The following is a 19,213-nucleotide window of genomic DNA, read 5'->3' as shown; positions in this document are numbered from 1 at the left end:
CAGAAATAAGCATCTTTGTAAAATGAGCCAAATTGAAGCAGAAAACATTGTTGGAGTGTCAGAATGCATAGATCTAAGGCAAATAAGCGTTCCATGGCTTTATTTCGCTTAGTTGCTTACTCTTGAGTAGAACTGCATGTTCACGCCAGAAATAAGCATCTTTGTAAAATGAGCCAAATTGAAGCAGAAAACATTGTTGGAGTGTCAGAATGCATAGATAGAAGGCAAATAAGCGTTCCATGGCTTTATTTCGCTTAGTTGCTTACTCTTGAGTAGAACTGCATATTCACTCCAGGAATAAGCACCTTTGTAAAATGAGTCAAAGTGAAGCAAAACACATTGTTGGAGTGTCAGAATGCATAGATAGAAGGCAAATAAGCGTTCTATGGCTTTATTTCGCTTAGTTGCTTACTCTTGAGTAGAACTGCATGTTCACGCCAGAAATAAGCATCTTTGTAAAATGAGCCAAATTGAAGCAGAAAACATTGTTGGAGTGTCAGAATGCATAGATAGAAGGCAAATAAGCGTTCCATGGCTTTATTTCGCTTAGTTGCTTACTCTTGAGTAGAACTGCATATTCACTCCAGGAATAAGCACCTTTGTAAAATGAGTCAAAGTGAAGCAAAACACATTGTTGGAGTGTCAGAATGCAAAGATAGAAGGCAAATAAGCGTTCTATGGCTTTATTTCGCTTAGTTGCTTACTCTTGAGTAGAACTATATGTTCTCGCCAGAAATAAGCATCTTTGTAAAATGAGCCAAAATGAAGCAGAAAACATTGTTGGAGTGTCAGAATGCATAGATCGAAGGCAATTAAGCGTTCTATGGCTTTATTTCGCTTAGTTGCTTACTCTTGAGTAGAACTGCATGTTCACGCCAGAAATAAGCATCTTTGTAAAATGAGCCAAATTGAAGCAGAAAACATTGTTGGAGTGTCAGAATGCATAGATAGAAGGCAAATAAGCGTTCTATGGCTTTATTTCGCTTACTTGCTTACTCTTGAGTAGAACTGCATGTTCACGCCAGAAATAAGCATCTTTGTAAAATGAGCCAAATTGAAGCAGAAAACATTGTTGGAGTGTCAGAATGCATAGATCGAAGGCAAATAAGCGTTTCATGGCTTTATTTCGCTTAGTTGCTTTCTCTTGAGTAGAACTGCATTTTCACGCCAGAAATAAGCATCTTTGTAAAATGAGCCAAATTGAAGCAGAAAACATTGTTGGAGTGTCAGAATGCATAGATAGAAGGCAAATAAGCGTTCCATGGCTTTATTTCGCTTAGTTGCTTACTCTTGAGTAGAACTGCATATTCACTCCAGGAATAAGCACCTTTGTAAAATGAGTCAAAGTGAAGCAAAACACATTGTTGGAGTGTCAGAATGCATAGATCGAAGGCAAATAAGCGTTCTATGGCTTTATTTCGCTTAGTTGCTTACTCTTGAGTAGAACTGCATGTTCTCGCCAGAAATAAGCATCTTTGTAAAATGAGCCAAAATGAAGCAGAAAACATTGTTGGAGTGTCAGAATGCATAGATCGAAGGCAAATAAGCGTTCTATGGCTTTATTTCGCTTAGTTGCTTACTCTTGAGTAGAACTGCATGTTCACGCCAGAAATAAGCATCTTTGTAAAATGAGCCAAATTGAAGCAGAAAACATTGTTGGAGTGTCAGAATGCATAGATAGAAGGCAAATAAGCGTTCCATGGCTTTATTTCGCTTAGTTGCTTACTCTTGAGTAGAACTGCATATTCACTCCAGGAATAAGCACCTTTGTAAAATGAGTCAAAGTGAAGCAAAACACATTGTTGGAGTGTCAGAATGCAAAGATAGAAGGCAAATAAGCGTTCTATGGCTTTATTTCGCTTAGTTGCTTACTCTTGAGTAGAACTATATGTTCTCGCCAGAAATAAGCATCTTTGTAAAATGAGCCAAAATGAAGCAGAAAACATTGTTGGAGTGTCAGAATGCATAGATCGAAGGCAATTAAGCGTTCTATGGCTTTATTTCGCTTAGTTGCTTACTCTTGAGTAGAACTGCATGTTCACGCCAGAAATAAGCATCTTTGTAAAATGAGCCAAATTGAAGCAGAAAACATTGTTGGAGTGTCAGAATGCATAGATAGAAGGCAAATAAGCGTTCTATGGCTTTATTTCGCTTACTTGCTTACTCTTGAGTAGAACTGCATGTTCACGCCAGAAATAAGCATCTTTGTAAAATGAGCCAAATTGAAGCAGAAAACATTGTTGGAGTGTCAGAATGCATAGATCGAAGGCAAATAAGCGTTTCATGGCTTTATTTCGCTTAGTTGCTTTCTCTTGAGTAGAACTGCATTTTCACGCCAGAAATAAGCATCTTTGTAAAATGAGCCAAATTGAAGCAGAAAACATTGTTGGAGTGTCAGAATGCATAGATAGAAGGCAAATAAGCGTTCCATGGCTTTATTTCGCTTAGTTGCTTACTCTTGAGTAGAACTGCATATTCACTCCAGGAATAAGCACCTTTGTAAAATGAGTCAAAGTGAAGCAAAACACATTGTTGGAGTGTCAGAATGCATAGATCGAAGGCAAATAAGCGTTCTATGGCTTTATTTCGCTTAGTTGCTTACTCTTGAGTAGAACTGCATGTTCTCGCCAGAAATAAGCATCTTTGTAAAATGAGCCAAAATGAAGCAGAAAACATTGTTGGAGTGTCAGAATGCATAGATCGAAGGCAAATAAGCGTTCTATGGCTTTATTTCGCTTAGTTGCTTACTCTTGAGTAGAACTGCATGTTCACGCCAGAAATAAGCATCTTTGTAAAATGAGCCAAATTGAAGCAGAAAACATTGTTGGAGTGTCAGAATGCATAGATAGAAGGCAAATAAGCGTTCCATGGCTTTATTTCGCTTAGTTGCTTACTCTTGAGTAGAACTGCATGTTCTCGCCAGAAATAAGCATCTTTGTAAAATGAGACAAAATGAAGCAGAAAACATTGTTGGAGTGTCAGAATGCATAGATCGAAGGCAAATAAGCGTTCTATGGCTTTATTTCGCTTAGGTGCTTACTCTTGAGTAGAACTGCATGTTCACGCCAGAAATAAGCATCTTTGTAAAATGAGCCAAATTGAAGCAGAAAACATTGTTGGAGTGTCAGAATGCATATATAGAAGGCAAATAAGCGTTCCATGGCTTTATTTCGCTTAGTTGCTTACTCTTGAGTAGAACTGCATGTTCACGCCAGAAATAAGCATCTTTGTAAAATGAGCCAAATTGAAGCAGAAAACATTGCTGGAGTGTCAGAATGCATAGATCGAAGGCAAATAAGCGTTCCATGGCTTTATTTCGCTTAGTTGCTTACTCTTGAGTAGAACTGCATTTTCACGCCAGAAATAAGCATCTTTGTAAAATGAGCCAAATTGAAGCAGAAAACATTGTTGGAGTGTCAGAATGCATAGATCGAAGGCAAATAAGCGTTCCATGGCTTTATTTCGCTTAGTTGCTTACTCTTGAGTAGAACTGCATTTTCACGCCAGAAATAAGCATCTTTGTAAAATGAGCCAAATTGAAGCAGAAAACATTGTTGGAGTGTCAGAATGCATAGATAGAAGGCAAATAAGCGTTCCATGGCTTTATTTCGCTTAGTTGCTTACTCTTGAGTAGAACTGCATATTCACTCCAGGAATAAGCACCTTTGTAAAATGAGTCAAAGTGAAGCAAAACACATTGTTGGAGTGTCAGAATGCAAAGATAGAAGGCAAATAAGCGTTCTATGGCTTTATTTCGCTTAGTTGCTTACTCTTGAGTAGAACTATATGTTCTCGCCAGAAATAAGCATCTTTGTAAAATGAGCCAAAATGAAGCAGAAAACATTGTTTGGAGTGTCAGAATGCATAGATCGAAGGCAATTAAGCGTTCTATGGCTTTATTTCGCTTAGTTGCTTACTCTTGAGTAGAACTGCATGTTCACGCAAGAAATAAGCATCTTTGTAAAATGAGCCAAATTGAAGCAGAAAACATTGTTGGAGTGTCAGAATGCATAGATAGAAGGCAAATAAGCGTTCCATGGCTTTATTTCGCTTAGTTGCTTTCTCTTGAGTAGAACTGCATTTTCACGCCAGAAATAAGCAAATTTGTAAAATGAGCCAAATTGAAGCAGAAAACATTGTTGGAGTGTCAGAATGCATAGATAGAAGGCAAATAAGCGTTCCATGGCTTTATTTCGCTTAGTTGCTTACTCTTGAGTAGAACTGCATATTCACTCCAGGAATAAGCACCTTTGTAAAATGAGTCAAAGTGAAGCAAAACACATTGTTGGAGTGTCAGAATGCATAGATCGAAGGCAAATAAGCGTTCTATGGCTTTATTTCGCTTAGTTGCTTACTCTTGAGTAGAACTACATGTTCTCGCCAGAAATAAGCATCTTTGTAAAATGAGCCAAAATGAAGCAGAAAACATTGTTGGAGTGTCAGAATGCATAGATCGAAGGCAAATAAGCGTTCTATGGCTTTATTTCGCTTAGTTGCTTACTCTTGAGTAGAACTGCATGTTCACGCCAGAAATAAGCATCTTTGTAAAATGAGCCAAATTGAAGCAGAAAACATTGTTGGAGTGTCAGAATGCATAGATAGAAGGCAAATAAGCGTTCCATGGCTTTATTTCGCTTAGTTGCTTACTCTTGAGTAGAACTGCATGTTCTCGCTAGAAATAAGCATCTTTGTAAAATGAGACAAAATGAAGCAGAAAACATTGTTGGAGTGTCAGAATGCATAGATCGAAGGCAAATAAGCGTTCTATGGCTTTATTTCGATTAGTTGCTTACTCTTGAGTAGAACTGCATGTTCACGCCAGAAATAAGCATCTTTGTAAAATGAGCCAAATTGAAGCAGAAAACATTGTTGGAGTGTCAGAATGCATATATAGAAGGCAAATAAGCGTTCCATGGCTTTATTTCGCTTAGTTGCTTACTCTTGAGTAGAACTGCATGTTCACGCCAGAAATAAGCATCTTTGTAAAATGAGCCAAATTGAAGCAGAAAACATTGTTGGAGTGTCAGAATGCATAGATCGAAGGCAAATAAGCGTTCCATGGCTTTATTTCGCTTAGTTGCTTACTCTTGAGTAGAACTGCATGTTCACGCCAGAAATAAGCATCTTTGTAAAATGAGCCAAATTGAAGCAGAAAACATTGTTGGAGTGTCAGAATGCATAGATAGAAGGCAAATAAGCGTTCCATGGCTTTATTTCGCTTAGTTGCTTACTCTTGAGTAGAACTGCATGTTCACGCCAGAAATAAGCATCTTTGTAAAATGAGCCAAATTGAAGCAGAAAACATTGTTGGAGTGTCAGAATGCATAGATCGAAGGCAAATAAGCGTTCCATGGCTTTATTTCGCTTAGTTGCTTTCTCTTGAGTAGAACTGCATTTTCACGCCAGAAATAAGCATCTTTGTAAAATGAGCCAAATTGAAGCAGAAAACATTGTTGGAGTGTCAGAATGCATAGATAGAAGGCAAATAAGCGTTCCATGGCTTTATTTCGCTTAGTTGCTTACTCTTGAGTAGAACTGCATATTCACTCCAGGAATAAGCACCTTTGTAAAATGAGTCAAAGTGAAGCAAAACACATTGCTGGAGTGTCAGAATGCATAGATCGAAGGCAAATAAGCGTTCTATGGCTTTATTTCGCTTAGTTGCTTACTCTTGAGTAGAACTGCATGTTCTCGCCAGAAATAAGCATCTTTGTAAAATGAGCCAAAATGAAGCAGAAAACATTGTTGGAGTGTCAGAATGCATAGATCGAAGGCAAATAAGCGTTCCATGGCTTTATTTCGCTTAGTTGCTTACTCTTGAGTAGAACTGCATGTTCACGCCAGAAATAAGCATCTTTGTAAAATGAGCCAAATTGAAGCAGAAAACATTGTTGGGGTGTCAGAATGCATAGATCGAAGGCAAATAAGCGTTCCATGGCTTTATTTCGCTTAGTTGCTTTCTCTTGAGTAGAACTGCATTTTCACGCCAGAAATAAGCATCTTTGTAAAATGAGCCTAATTGAAGCAGAAAACATTGTTGGAGTGTCAGAATGCATAGATAGAAGGCAAATAAGCGTTCCATGGCTTTATTTCGCTTAGTTGCTTACTCTTGAGTAGAACTGCATATTCACTCCAGGAATAAGCACCTTTGTAAAATGAGTCAAAGTGAAGCAAAACACATTGTTGGAGTGTCAGAATGCATAGATCGAAGGCAAATAAGCGTTCTATGGCTTTATTTCGCTTAGTTGCTTACTCTTGAGTAGAACTGCATGTTCTCGCCAGAAATAAGCATCTTTGTAAAATGAGCCAAAATGAAGCAGAAAACATTGTTGGAGTGTCAGAATGCATAGATCGAAGGCAAATAAGCGTTCTATGGCTTTATTTCGCTTAGTTGCTTACTCTTGAGTAGAACTGCATGTTCACGCCAGAAATAAGCATCTTTGTAAAATGAGCCAAATTGAAGCAGAAAACATTGTTGGAGTGTCAGAATGCATAGATAGAAGGCAAATAAGCGTTCCATGGCTTTATTTCGCTTAGTTGCTTACTCTTGAGTAGAACTGCATGTTCTCGCCAGAAATAAGCATCTTTGTAAAATGAGACAAAATGAAGCAGAAAACATTGTTGGAGTGTCAGAATGCATAGATCGAAGGCAAATAAGCGTTCTATGGCTTTATTTCGCTTAGTTGCTTACTCTTGAGTAGAACTGCATGTTCACGCCAGAAATAAGCATCTTTGTAAAATGAGCCAAATTGAAGCAGAAAACATTGTTGGAGTGTCAGAATGCATATATAGAAGGCAAATAAGCGTTCCATGGCTTTATTTCGCTTAGTTGCTTACTCTTGAGTAGAACTGCATGTTCACGCCAGAAATAAGCATCTTTGTAAAATGAGCCAAATTGAAGCAGAAAACATTGTTGGAGTGTCAGAATGCATAGATCGAAGGCAAATAAGCGTTCCATGGCTTTATTTCGCTTAGTTGCTTACTCTTGAGTAGAACTGCATGTTCACGCCAGAAATAAGCATCTTTGTAAAATGAGCCAAATTGAAGCAGAAAACATTGTTGGAGTGTCAGAATGCATAGATAGAAGGCAAATAAGCGTTCCATGGCTTTATTTCGCTTAGTTGCTTACTCTTGAGTAGAACTGCATATTCACTCCAGGAATAAGCACCTTTGTAAAATGAGTCAAAGTGAAGCAAAACACATTGTTGGAGTGTCAGAATGCATAGATAGAAGGCAAATAAGCGTTCTATGGCTTTATTTCGCTTAGTTGCTTACTCTTGAGTAGAACTGCATGTTCACGCCAGAAATAAGCATCTTTGTAAAATGAGCCAAATTGAAGCAGAAAACATTGTTGGAGTGTCAGAATGCATAGATAGAAGGCAAATAAGCGTTCCATGGCTTTATTTCGCTTAGTTGCTTACTCTTGAGTAGAACTGCATATTCACTCCAGGAATAAGCACCTTTGTAAAATGAGTCAAAGTGAAGCAAAACACATTGTTGGAGTGTCAGAATGCAAAGATAGAAGGCAAATAAGCGTTCTATGGCTTTATTTCGCTTAGTTGCTTACTCTTGAGTAGAACTATATGTTCTCGCCAGAAATAAGCATCTTTGTAAAATGAGCCAAAATGAAGCAGAAAACATTGTTGGAGTGTCAGAATGCATAGATCGAAGGCAATTAAGCGTTCTATGGCTTTATTTCGCTTAGTTGCTTACTCTTGAGTAGAACTGCATGTTCACGCCAGAAATAAGCATCTTTGTAAAATGAGCCAAATTGAAGCAGAAAACATTGTTGGAGTGTCAGAATGCATAGATAGAAGGCAAATAAGCGTTCTATGGCTTTATTTCGCTTACTTGCTTACTCTTGAGTAGAACTGCATGTTCACGCCAGAAATAAGCATCTTTGTAAAATGAGCCAAATTGAAGCAGAAAACATTGTTGGAGTGTCAGAATGCATAGATCGAAGGCAAATAAGCGTTTCATGGCTTTATTTCGCTTAGTTGCTTTCTCTTGAGTAGAACTGCATTTTCACGCCAGAAATAAGCATCTTTGTAAAATGAGCCAAATTGAAGCAGAAAACATTGTTGGAGTGTCAGAATGCATAGATAGAAGGCAAATAAGCGTTCCATGGCTTTATTTCGCTTAGTTGCTTACTCTTGAGTAGAACTGCATATTCACTCCAGGAATAAGCACCTTTGTAAAATGAGTCAAAGTGAAGCAAAACGCATTGTTGGAGTGTCAGAATGCATAGATCGAAGGCAAATAAGCGTTCTATGGCTTTATTTCGCTTAGTTGCTTACTCTTGAGTAGAACTGCATGTTCTCGCCAGAAATAAGCATCTTTGTAAAATGAGCCAAAATGAAGCAGAAAACATTGTTGGAGTGTCAGAATGCATAGATCGAAGGCAAATAAGCGTTCTATGGCTTTATTTCGCTTAGTTGCTTACTCTTGAGTAGAACTGCATGTTCACGCCAGAAATAAGCATCTTTGTAAAATGAGCCAAATTGAAGCAGAAAACATTGTTGGAGTGTCAGAATGCATAGATAGAAGGCAAATAAGCGTTCCATGGCTTTATTTCGCTTAGTTGCTTACTCTTGAGTAGAACTGCATGTTCTCGCCAGAAATAAGCATCTTTGTAAAATGAGACAAAATGAAGCAGAAAACATTGTTGGAGTGTCAGAATGCATAGATCGAAGGCAAATAAGCGTTCTATGGCTTTATTTCGCTTAGTTGCTTACTCTTGAGTAGAACTGCATGTTCACGCCAGAAATAAGCATCTTTGTAAAATGAGCCAAATTGAAGCAGAAAACATTGTTGGAGTGTCAGAATGCATATATAGAAGGCAAATAAGCGTTCCATGGCTTTATTTCGCTTAGTTGCTTACTCTTGAGTAGAACTGCATGTTCACGCCAGAAATAAGCATCTTTGTAAAATGAGCCAAATTGAAGCAGAAAACATTGTTGGAGTGTCAGAATGCATAGATCGAAGGCAAATAAGCGTTCCATGGCTTTATTTCGCTTAGTTGCTTACTCTTGAGTAGAACTGCATGTTCACGCCAGAAATAAGCATCTTTGTAAAATGAGCCAAATTGAAGCAGAAAACATTGTTGGAGTGTCAGAATGCATAGATAGAAGGCAAATAAGCGTTCCATGGCTTTATTTCGCTTAGTTGCTTACTCTTGAGTAGAACTGCATGTTCACGCCAGAAATAAGCATCTTTGTAAAATGAGCCAAATTGAAGCAGAAAACATTGTTGGAGTGTCAGAATGCATAGATCGAAGGCAAATAAGCGTTCCATGGCTTTATTTCGCTTAGTTGCTTTCTCTTGAGTAGAACTGCATTTTCACGCCAGAAATAAGCATCTTTGTAAAATGAGCCAAATTGAAGCAGAAAACATTGTTGGAGTGTCAGAATGCATAGATAGAAGGCAAATAAGCGTTCCATGGCTTTATTTCGCTTAGTTGCTTACTCTTGAGTAGAACTGCATGTTCTCACCAGAAATAAGCATCTTTGTAAAATGAGACAAAATGAAGCAGAAAACATTGTTGGAGTGTCAGAATGCATAGATCGAAGGCAAATAAGCGTTCTATGGCTTTATTTCGCTTAGTTGCTTACTCTTGAGTAGAACTGCATGTTCACGCCAGAAATAAGCATCTTTGTAAAATGAGCCAAATTGAAGCAGAAAACATTGTTGGAGTGTCAGAATGCATATATAGAAGGCAAATAAGCGTTCCATGGCTTTATTTCGCTTAGTTGCTTACTCTTGAGTAGAACTGCATGTTCACGCCAGAAATAAGCATCTTTGTAAAATGAGCCAAATTGAAGCAGAAAACATTGTTGGAGTGTCAGAATGCATAGATCGAAGGCAAATAAGCGTTCCATGGCTTTATTTCGCTTAGTTGCTTACTCTTGAGTAGAACTGCATGTTCACGCCAGAAATAAGCATCTTTGTAAAATGAGCCAAATTGAAGCAGAAAACATTGTTGGAGTGTCAGAATGCATAGATAGAAGGCAAATAAGCGTTCCATGGCTTTACTTCGCTTAGTTGCTTACTCTTGAGTAGAACTGCATATTCACTCCAGGAATAAGCACCTTTGTAAAATGAGTCAAAGTGAAGCAAAACACATTGTTGGAGTGTCAGAATGCATAGATAGAAGGCAAATAAGCGTTCTATGGCTTTATTTCGCTTAGTTGCTTACTCTTGAGTAGAACTGCATGTTCACGCCAGAAATAAGCATCTTTGTAAAATGAGCCAAATTGAAGCAGAAAACATTGTTGGAGTGTCAGAATGCATAGATAGAAGGCAAATAAGCGTTCCATGGCTTTATTTCGCTTAGTTGCTTACTCTTGAGTAGAACTGCATATTCACTCCAGGAATAAGCACCTTTGTAAAATGAGTCAAAGTGAAGCAAAACACATTGTTGGAGTGTCAGAATGCATAGATCGAAGGCAAATAAGCGTTCTATGGCTTTATTTCGCTTAGTTGCTTACTCTTGAGTAGAACTGCATGTTCACGCCAGAAATAAGCATCTTTGTAAAATGAGCCAAATTGAAGCAGAAAACATTGTTGGAGTGTCAGAATGCATAGATAGAAGGCAAATAAGCGTTCCATGGCTTTACTTCGCTTAGTTGCTTACTCTTGAGTAGAACTGCATATTCACTCCAGGAATAAGCACCTTTGTAAAATGAGTCAAAGTGAAGCAAAACACATTGTTGGAGTGTCAGAATGCATAGATAGAAGGCAAATAAGCGTTCTATGGCTTTATTTCGCTTAGTTGCTTACTCTTGAGTAGAACTGCATGTTCACGCCAGAAATAAGCATCTTTGTAAAATGAGCCAAATTGAAGCAGAAAACATTGTTGGAGTGTCAGAATGCATAGATAGAAGGCAAATAAGCGTTCCATGGCTTTATTTCGCTTAGTTGCTTACTCTTGAGTAGAACTGCATATTCACTCCAGGAATAAGCACCTTTGTAAAATGAGTCAAAGTGAAGCAAAACACATTGTTGGAGTGTCAGAATGCATAGATCGAAGGCAAATAAGCGTTCTATGGCTTTATTTCGCTTAGTTGCTTACTCTTGAGTAGAACTGCATGTTCTCGCCAGAAATAAGCATCTTTGTAAAATGAGCCAAAATGAAGCAGAAAACATTGTTGGAGTGTCAGAATGCATAGATCGAAGGCAAATAAGCTTTCTATGGCTTTATTTCGCTTAGTTGCTTACTCTTGAGTAGAACTGCATATTCACTCCAGGAATAAGCACCTTTGTAAAATGAGTCAAAGTGAAGCAAAACACATTGTTGGAGTGTCAGAATGCATAGATAGAAGGCAAATAAGCGTTCCATGGCTTTATTTCGCTTAGTTGCTTACTCTTGAGTAGAACTGCATGTTCACTCCAGAAATAAGCATCTTTGTAAAATGAGTCAAATTGAAGCAGAACACATTGTTGGAGTGTCAGAATGCATAGATAGAAGGCAAATAAGCGTTCCATGGCTTTATTTCGCTTACTTGCTTACTCTTGAGTAGAACTGCATGTTCACTCCAGAAATAAGCATCTTTGTAAAATGAGTCAAAGTGAAGCAGAACACATTGGTGGAGTGTCAGAATGCATAGATAGAATGTAAATAAGCGTTCTATGGCTTTATTTCGCTTAGTTGCTTACTCTTGAGTAGAACTGCATGTTCACGCCAGAAATAAGCATCTTTGTAAAATGAGCCAAATTGAAGCAGAAAACATTGTTGGAGTGTCAGAATGCATAGATAGAAGGCAAATAAGCGTTCCATGGCTTTATTTCGCTTAGTTGCTTACTCTTGAGTAGAATTGCATGTTCACGCCAGAAATAAGCATCTTTGTAAAATGAGCCAAATTGAAGCAGAAAACATTGTTGGAGTGTCAGAATGCATAGATAGAAGGCAAATAAGCGTTCTATGGCTTTATTTCGCTTAGTTGCTTACTCTTGAGTAGAACTGCATGTTCCCGCCAGAAATAAGCATCTTTGTAAAATGAGCCAAATTGAAGCAAAACACATTGTTGGAGTGTCAGAATGCATAGATAGAAGGCAAATAAGCGTTCCATGGCTTTATTTCGCTTAGTTGCTTACTCTTGAGTAGAACTGCATGTTCACTCCAGAAATAAGCATCTTTGTAAAATGAGCCAAATTGAAGCAGAAAACATTGTTGGAGTGTCACAATGCATAGATAGAAGGCAAATAAGCGTTCCATGGCTTTATTTCGCTTAGTTGCTTACTCTTGAGTAGAACTGCATGTTCTCACCAGAAATAAGCATCTTTGTAAAATGAGACAAAATGAAGCAGAAAACATTGTTGGAGTGTCAGAATGCATAGATCGAAGGCAAATAAGCGTTCTATGGCTTTATTTCGCTTAGTTGCTTACTCTTGAGTAGAACTGCATGTTCACGCCAGAAATAAGCATCTTTGTAAAATGAGCCAAATTGAAGCAGAAAACATTGTTGGAGTGTCAGAATGCATATATAGAAGGCAAATAAGCGTTCCATGGCTTTATTTCGCTTAGTTGCTTACTCTTGAGTAGAACTGCATGTTCACGCCAGAAATAAGCATCTTTGTAAAATGAGCCAAATTGAAGCAGAAAACATTGTTGGAGTGTCAGAATGCATAGATCGAAGGCAAATAAGCGTTCCATGGCTTTATTTCGCTTAGTTGCTTACTCTTGAGTAGAACTGCATGTTCACGCCAGAAATAAGCATCTTTGTAAAATGAGCCAAATTGAAGCAGAAAACATTGTTGGAGTGTCAGAATGCATAGATAGAAGGCAAATAAGCGTTCCATGGCTTTACTTCGCTTAGTTGCTTACTCTTGAGTAGAACTGCATATTCACTCCAGGAATAAGCACCTTTGTAAAATGAGTCAAAGTGAAGCAAAACACATTGTTGGAGTGTCAGAATGCATAGATAGAAGGCAAATAAGCGTTCTATGGCTTTATTTCGCTTAGTTGCTTACTCTTGAGTAGAACTGCATGTTCACGCCAGAAATAAGCATCTTTGTAAAATGAGCCAAATTGAAGCAGAAAACATTGTTGGAGTGTCAGAATGCATAGATAGAAGGCAAATAAGCGTTCCATGGCTTTATTTCGCTTAGTTGCTTACTCTTGAGTAGAACTGCATATTCACTCCAGGAATAAGCACCTTTGTAAAATGAGTCAAAGTGAAGCAAAACACATTGTTGGAGTGTCAGAATGCATAGATCGAAGGCAAATAAGCGTTCTATGGCTTTATTTCGCTTAGTTGCTTACTCTTGAGTAGAACTGCATGTTCACGCCAGAAATAAGCATCTTTGTAAAATGAGCCAAATTGAAGCAGAAAACATTGTTGGAGTGTCAGAATGCATAGATAGAAGGCAAATAAGCGTTCCATGGCTTTACTTCGCTTAGTTGCTTACTCTTGAGTAGAACTGCATATTCACTCCAGGAATAAGCACCTTTGTAAAATGAGTCAAAGTGAAGCAAAACACATTGTTGGAGTGTCAGAATGCATAGATAGAAGGCAAATAAGCGTTCTATGGCTTTATTTCGCTTAGTTGCTTACTCTTGAGTAGAACTGCATGTTCACGCCAGAAATAAGCATCTTTGTAAAATGAGCCAAATTGAAGCAGAAAACATTGTTGGAGTGTCAGAATGCATAGATAGAAGGCAAATAAGCGTTCCATGGCTTTATTTCGCTTAGTTGCTTACTCTTGAGTAGAACTGCATATTCACTCCAGGAATAAGCACCTTTGTAAAATGAGTCAAAGTGAAGCAAAACACATTGTTGGAGTGTCAGAATGCATAGATCGAAGGCAAATAAGCGTTCTATGGCTTTATTTCGCTTAGTTGCTTACTCTTGAGTAGAACTGCATGTTCTCGCCAGAAATAAGCATCTTTGTAAAATGAGCCAAAATGAAGCAGAAAACATTGTTGGAGTGTCAGAATGCATAGATCGAAGGCAAATAAGCTTTCTATGGCTTTATTTCGCTTAGTTGCTTACTCTTGAGTAGAACTGCATATTCACTCCAGGAATAAGCACCTTTGTAAAATGAGTCAAAGTGAAGCAAAACACATTGTTGGAGTGTCAGAATGCATAGATAGAAGGCAAATAAGCGTTCCATGGCTTTATTTCGCTTAGTTGCTTACTCTTGAGTAGAACTGCATGTTCACTCCAGAAATAAGCATCTTTGTAAAATGAGTCAAATTGAAGCAGAACACATTGTTGGAGTGTCAGAATGCATAGATAGAAGGCAAATAAGCGTTCCATGGCTTTATTTCGCTTACTTGCTTACTCTTGAGTAGAACTGCATGTTCACTCCAGAAATAAGCATCTTTGTAAAATGAGTCAAAGTGAAGCAGAACACATTGGTGGAGTGTCAGAATGCATAGATAGAATGTAAATAAGCGTTCTATGGCTTTATTTCGCTTAGTTGCTTACTCTTGAGTAGAACTGCATGTTCACGCCAGAAATAAGCATCTTTGTAAAATGAGCCAAATTGAAGCAGAAAACATTGTTGGAGTGTCAGAATGCATAGATAGAAGGCAAATAAGCGTTCCATGGCTTTATTTCGCTTAGTTGCTTACTCTTGAGTAGAATTGCATGTTCACGCCAGAAATAAGCATCTTTGTAAAATGAGCCAAATTGAAGCAGAAAACATTGTTGGAGTGTCAGAATGCATAGATAGAAGGCAAATAAGCGTTCTATGGCTTTATTTCGCTTAGTTGCTTACTCTTGAGTAGAACTGCATGTTCCCGCCAGAAATAAGCATCTTTGTAAAATGAGCCAAATTGAAGCAAAACACATTGTTGGAGTGTCAGAATGCATAGATAGAAGGCAAATAAGCGTTCCATGGCTTTATTTCGCTTAGTTGCTTACTCTTGAGTAGAACTGCATGTTCACTCCAGAAATAAGCATCTTTGTAAAATGAGTCAAATTGAAGCAGAACACATTGTTGGAGTGTCAGAATGCATAGATAGAAGGCAAATAAGCGTTCCATGGCTTTATTTCGCTTACTTGCTTACTCTTGAGTAGAACTGCATGTTCACTCCAGAAATAAGCATCTTTGTAAAATGAGTCAAATTGAAGCAGAACACATTGGTGGAGTGTCAGAATGCATAGATAGAATGTAAATAAGCGTTCTATGGCTTTATTTCGCTTAGTTGCTTACTCTTGAGTAGAACTGCATGTTCACGCCAGAAATAAGCATCTTTGTAAAATGAGCCAAATTGAAGCAGAAAACATTGTTGGAGTGTCAGAATGCATAGATAGAAGGCAAATAAGCGTTCCATGGCTTTATTTCGCTTAGTTGCTTACTCTTGAGTAGAATTGCATGTTCACGCCAGAAATAAGCATCTTTGTAAAATGAGCCAAATTGAAGCAGAAAACATTGTTGGAGTGTCAGAATGCATAGATAGAAGGCAAATAAGCGTTCTATGGCTTTATTTCGCTTAGTTGCTTACTCTTGAGTAGAACTGCATGTTCCCGCCAGAAATAAGCATCTTTGTAAAATGAGCCAAATTGAAGCAGAACACATTGTTGGAGTGTCAGAATGCATAGATCGAAGGCAAATAAGCGTTCCATGGCTTTATTTCGCTTAGTTGCTTACTCTTGAGTAGAACTGCATGTTCACGCCAGAAATAAGCATCTTTGTAAAATGAGCCAAAATGAAGCAGAAAACATTGCTGGAGAGTCAGAATGCATAGATAGAAGGCAAATAAGCGTTCCATGGCTTTATTTCGCTTAGTTGCTTACTCTTGAGTAGAACTGCATATTCACTCAAGAAATGAGCACCTTTGTGAAATGACCAAAATTGAAGCAGAAAACATTGTTGGAGTGTCAGAATGCATAGATAGAAGGCAAATAAGCGTTCCATGCCTTATTTCGCTTACTTGCTTACTCTTGAGTAGAACTGCATGTTCACTCCAGAAATAAGCATCTTTGTAAAATGAGTCAAATTGAAGCAGAACACATTGGTGGAGTGTCAGAATGCATAGATAGAAGGCAAATAAGCGTTCTATGGCTTTATTTCGCTTAGTTGCTTACTCTTGAGTAGAACTGCATGTTCACGCCAGAAATAAGCATCTTTGTAAAATGAGCCAAATTGAAGCAGAAAACATTGTTGGAGTGTCAGAATGCATAGATAGAAGGCAAATAAGCGTTCCATGGCTTTATTTCGCTTACTTGCTTACTCTTGAGTAGAACTGCATATTCACTCCAGGAGTAAGCACCTTTGTAAAATGAGTCAAAGTGAAGCAAAACACATTGTTGGAGTGTCAGAATGCATAGATAGAAGGCAAATAAGCGTTCCATGGCTTTATTTCGCTTAGTTGCTTACTCTTGAGTAGAACTGCATGTTCACTCCAGAAATAAGCATCTTTGTAAAATGAGTCAAATTGAAGCAGAACACATTGGTGGAGTGTCAGAATGCATAGATAGAAGGCAAATAAGCGTTCCATGGCTTTATTTCGCTTACTTGCTTACTCTTGAGTAGAACTGCATGTTCACTCCAGAAATAAGCATCTTTGTAAAATGAGTCAAATTGAAGCAGAACACATTGGTGGAGTGTCAGAATGCATAGATAGTATGTAAATAAGCGTTCTATGGCTTTATTTCGCTTAGTTGCTTACTCTTGAGTAGAACTGCATGTTCACGCCAGAAATAAGCATCTTTGTAAAATGAGCCAAATTGAAGCAGAAAACATTGTTGGAGTGTCAGAATGCATAGATAGAAGGCAAATAAGCGTTCCATGGCTTTATTTCGCTTAGTTGCTTACTCTTGAGTAGAACTGCATATTCACTCAAGAAATGAGCACCTTTGTGAAATGACCCAAATTGAAGCAGAAAACATTGTTGGAATGTCAGAATGCATAGATAGAAGGCAAATAAGCGTTCCATGCCTTATTTCGCTTACTTGCTTACTCTTGAGTAGAACTGCATGTTCACTCCAGAAATAAGCATCTTTGTAAAATGAGTCAAATTGAAGCAGAACACATTGGTGGAGTGTCAGAATGCATAGATAGAATGTAAATAAGCGTTCTATGGCTTTATTTCGCTTAGTTGCTTACTCTTGAGTAGAACTGCATATTCACTCAAGAAATGAGCACCTTTGTGAAATGACCAAAATTGAAGCAGAAAACATTGTTGGAGTGTCAGAATGCATAGATAGAAGGCAAATAAGCGTTCCATGCCTTATTTCGCTTACTTGCTTACTCTTGAGTAGAACTGCATGTTCACTCCAGAAATAAGCATCTTTGTAAAATGAGTCAAATTGAAGCAGAACACATTGGTGGAGTGTCAGAATGCATAGATAGAAGGCAAATAAGCGTTCTATGGCTTTATTTCGCTTAGTTGCTTACTCTTGAGTAGAACTGCATGTTCACGCCAGAAATAAGCATCTTTGTAAAATGAGCCAAATTGAAGCAGAAAACATTGTTGGAGTGTCAGAATGCATAGATAGAAGGCAAATAAGCGTTCCATGGCTTTATTTCGCTTACTTGCTTACTCTTGAGTAGAACTGCATATTCACTCCAGGAGTAAGCACCTTTGTAAAATGAGTCAAAGTGAAGCAAAACACATTGTTGGAGTGTCAGAATGCATAGATAGAAGGCAAATAAGCGTTCCATGGCTTTATTTCGCTTAGTTGCTTACTCTTGAGTAGAACTGCATGTTCACTCCAGAAATAAGCATCTTTGTAAAATGAGTCAAATTGAAGCAGAACACATTGGTGGAGTGTCAGAATGCATAGATAGAAGGCAAATAAGCGTTCCATGGCTTTATTTCGCTTACTTGCTTACTCTTGAGTAGAACTGCATGTTCACTCCAGAAATAAGCATCTTTGTAAAATGAGTCAAATTGAAGCAGAACACATTGGTGGAGTGTCAGAATGCATAGATAGTATGTAAATAAGCGTTCTATGGCTTTATTTCGCTTAGTTGCTTACTCTTGAGTAGAACTGCATGTTCACGCCAGAAATAAGCATCTTTGTAAAATGAGCCAAATTGAAGCAGAAAACATTGTTGGAGTGTCAGAATGCATAGATAGAAGGCAAATAAGCGTTCCATGGCTTTATTTCGCTTAGTTGCTTACTCTTGAGTAGAACTGCATATTCACTCAAGAAATGAGCACCTTTGTGAAATGACCCAAATTGAAGCAGAAAACATTGTTGGAATGTCAGAATGCATAGATAGAAGGCAAATAAGCGTTCCATGCCTTATTTCGCTTACTTGCTTACTCTTGAGTAGAACTGCATGTTCACTCCAGAAATAAGCATCTTTGTAAAATGAGTCAAATTGAAGCAGAACACATTGGTGGAGTGTCAGAATGCATAGATAGAATGTAAATAAGCGTTCTATGGCTTTATTTCGCTTAGTTGCTTACTCTTGAGTAGAACTGCATGTTCACGCCAGAAATAAGCATCTTTGTAAAATGAGCCAAATTGAAGCAGAAAACATTGTTGGAGTGTCAGAATGCATAGATAGAAGGCAAATAAGCGTTCCATGGCTTTATTTCGCTTAGTTGCTTACTCTTGAGTAGAATTGCATGTTCACGCCAGAAATAAGCATCTTTGTAAAATGAGCCAAATTGAAGCAGAAAACATTGTTGGAGTGTCGGAATGCATAGATAGAAGGCAAATAAGCGTTCTATGGCTTTATTTCGCTTAGTTGCTTACTCTTGAGTAGAACTGCATGTTCACGCCAGAAATAAGCATCTTTGTAAAATGAGCCAAATTGAAGCAGAACACATTGTTGGAGTGTCAGAATGCATAGATCGAAGGCAAATAAGCGTTCCATGGCTTTATTTCGCTTAGTTGCTTACTCTTGAGTAGAACTGCATGTTCACGCCAGAAATAAGCATCTTTGTAAAATGAGCCAAAATGAAGCAGAAAACATTGGTGGAGAGTCAGAATGCATAGATAGAAGGCAAATAAGCGTTCCATGGCTTTATTTCGCTTAGTTGCTTACTCTTGAGTAGAACTGCATATTCACTCAAGAAATGAGCACCTTTGTGAAATGACCCAAATTGAAGCAGAAAACATTGTTGGAGTGTCAGAATGCATAGATAGAAGGCAAATAAGCGTTCCATGCCTTATTTCGCTTACTTGCTTACTCTTGAGTAGAACTGCATGTTCACTCCAGAAATAAGCATCTTTGTAAAATGAGTCAAATTGAAGCAGAACACATTGGTGGAGTGTCAGAATGCATAGATAGAAGGCAAATAAGCGTT

The sequence above is a fragment of the Zootoca vivipara genome, chromosome 16, assembly GCF_963506605.1.
Source record: "Zootoca vivipara chromosome 16, rZooViv1.1, whole genome shotgun sequence".
In the NCBI taxonomy this organism is placed as follows: domain Eukaryota; kingdom Metazoa; phylum Chordata; class Lepidosauria; order Squamata; family Lacertidae; genus Zootoca; species Zootoca vivipara.
This window is presented reverse-complemented; position numbering follows the sequence as displayed.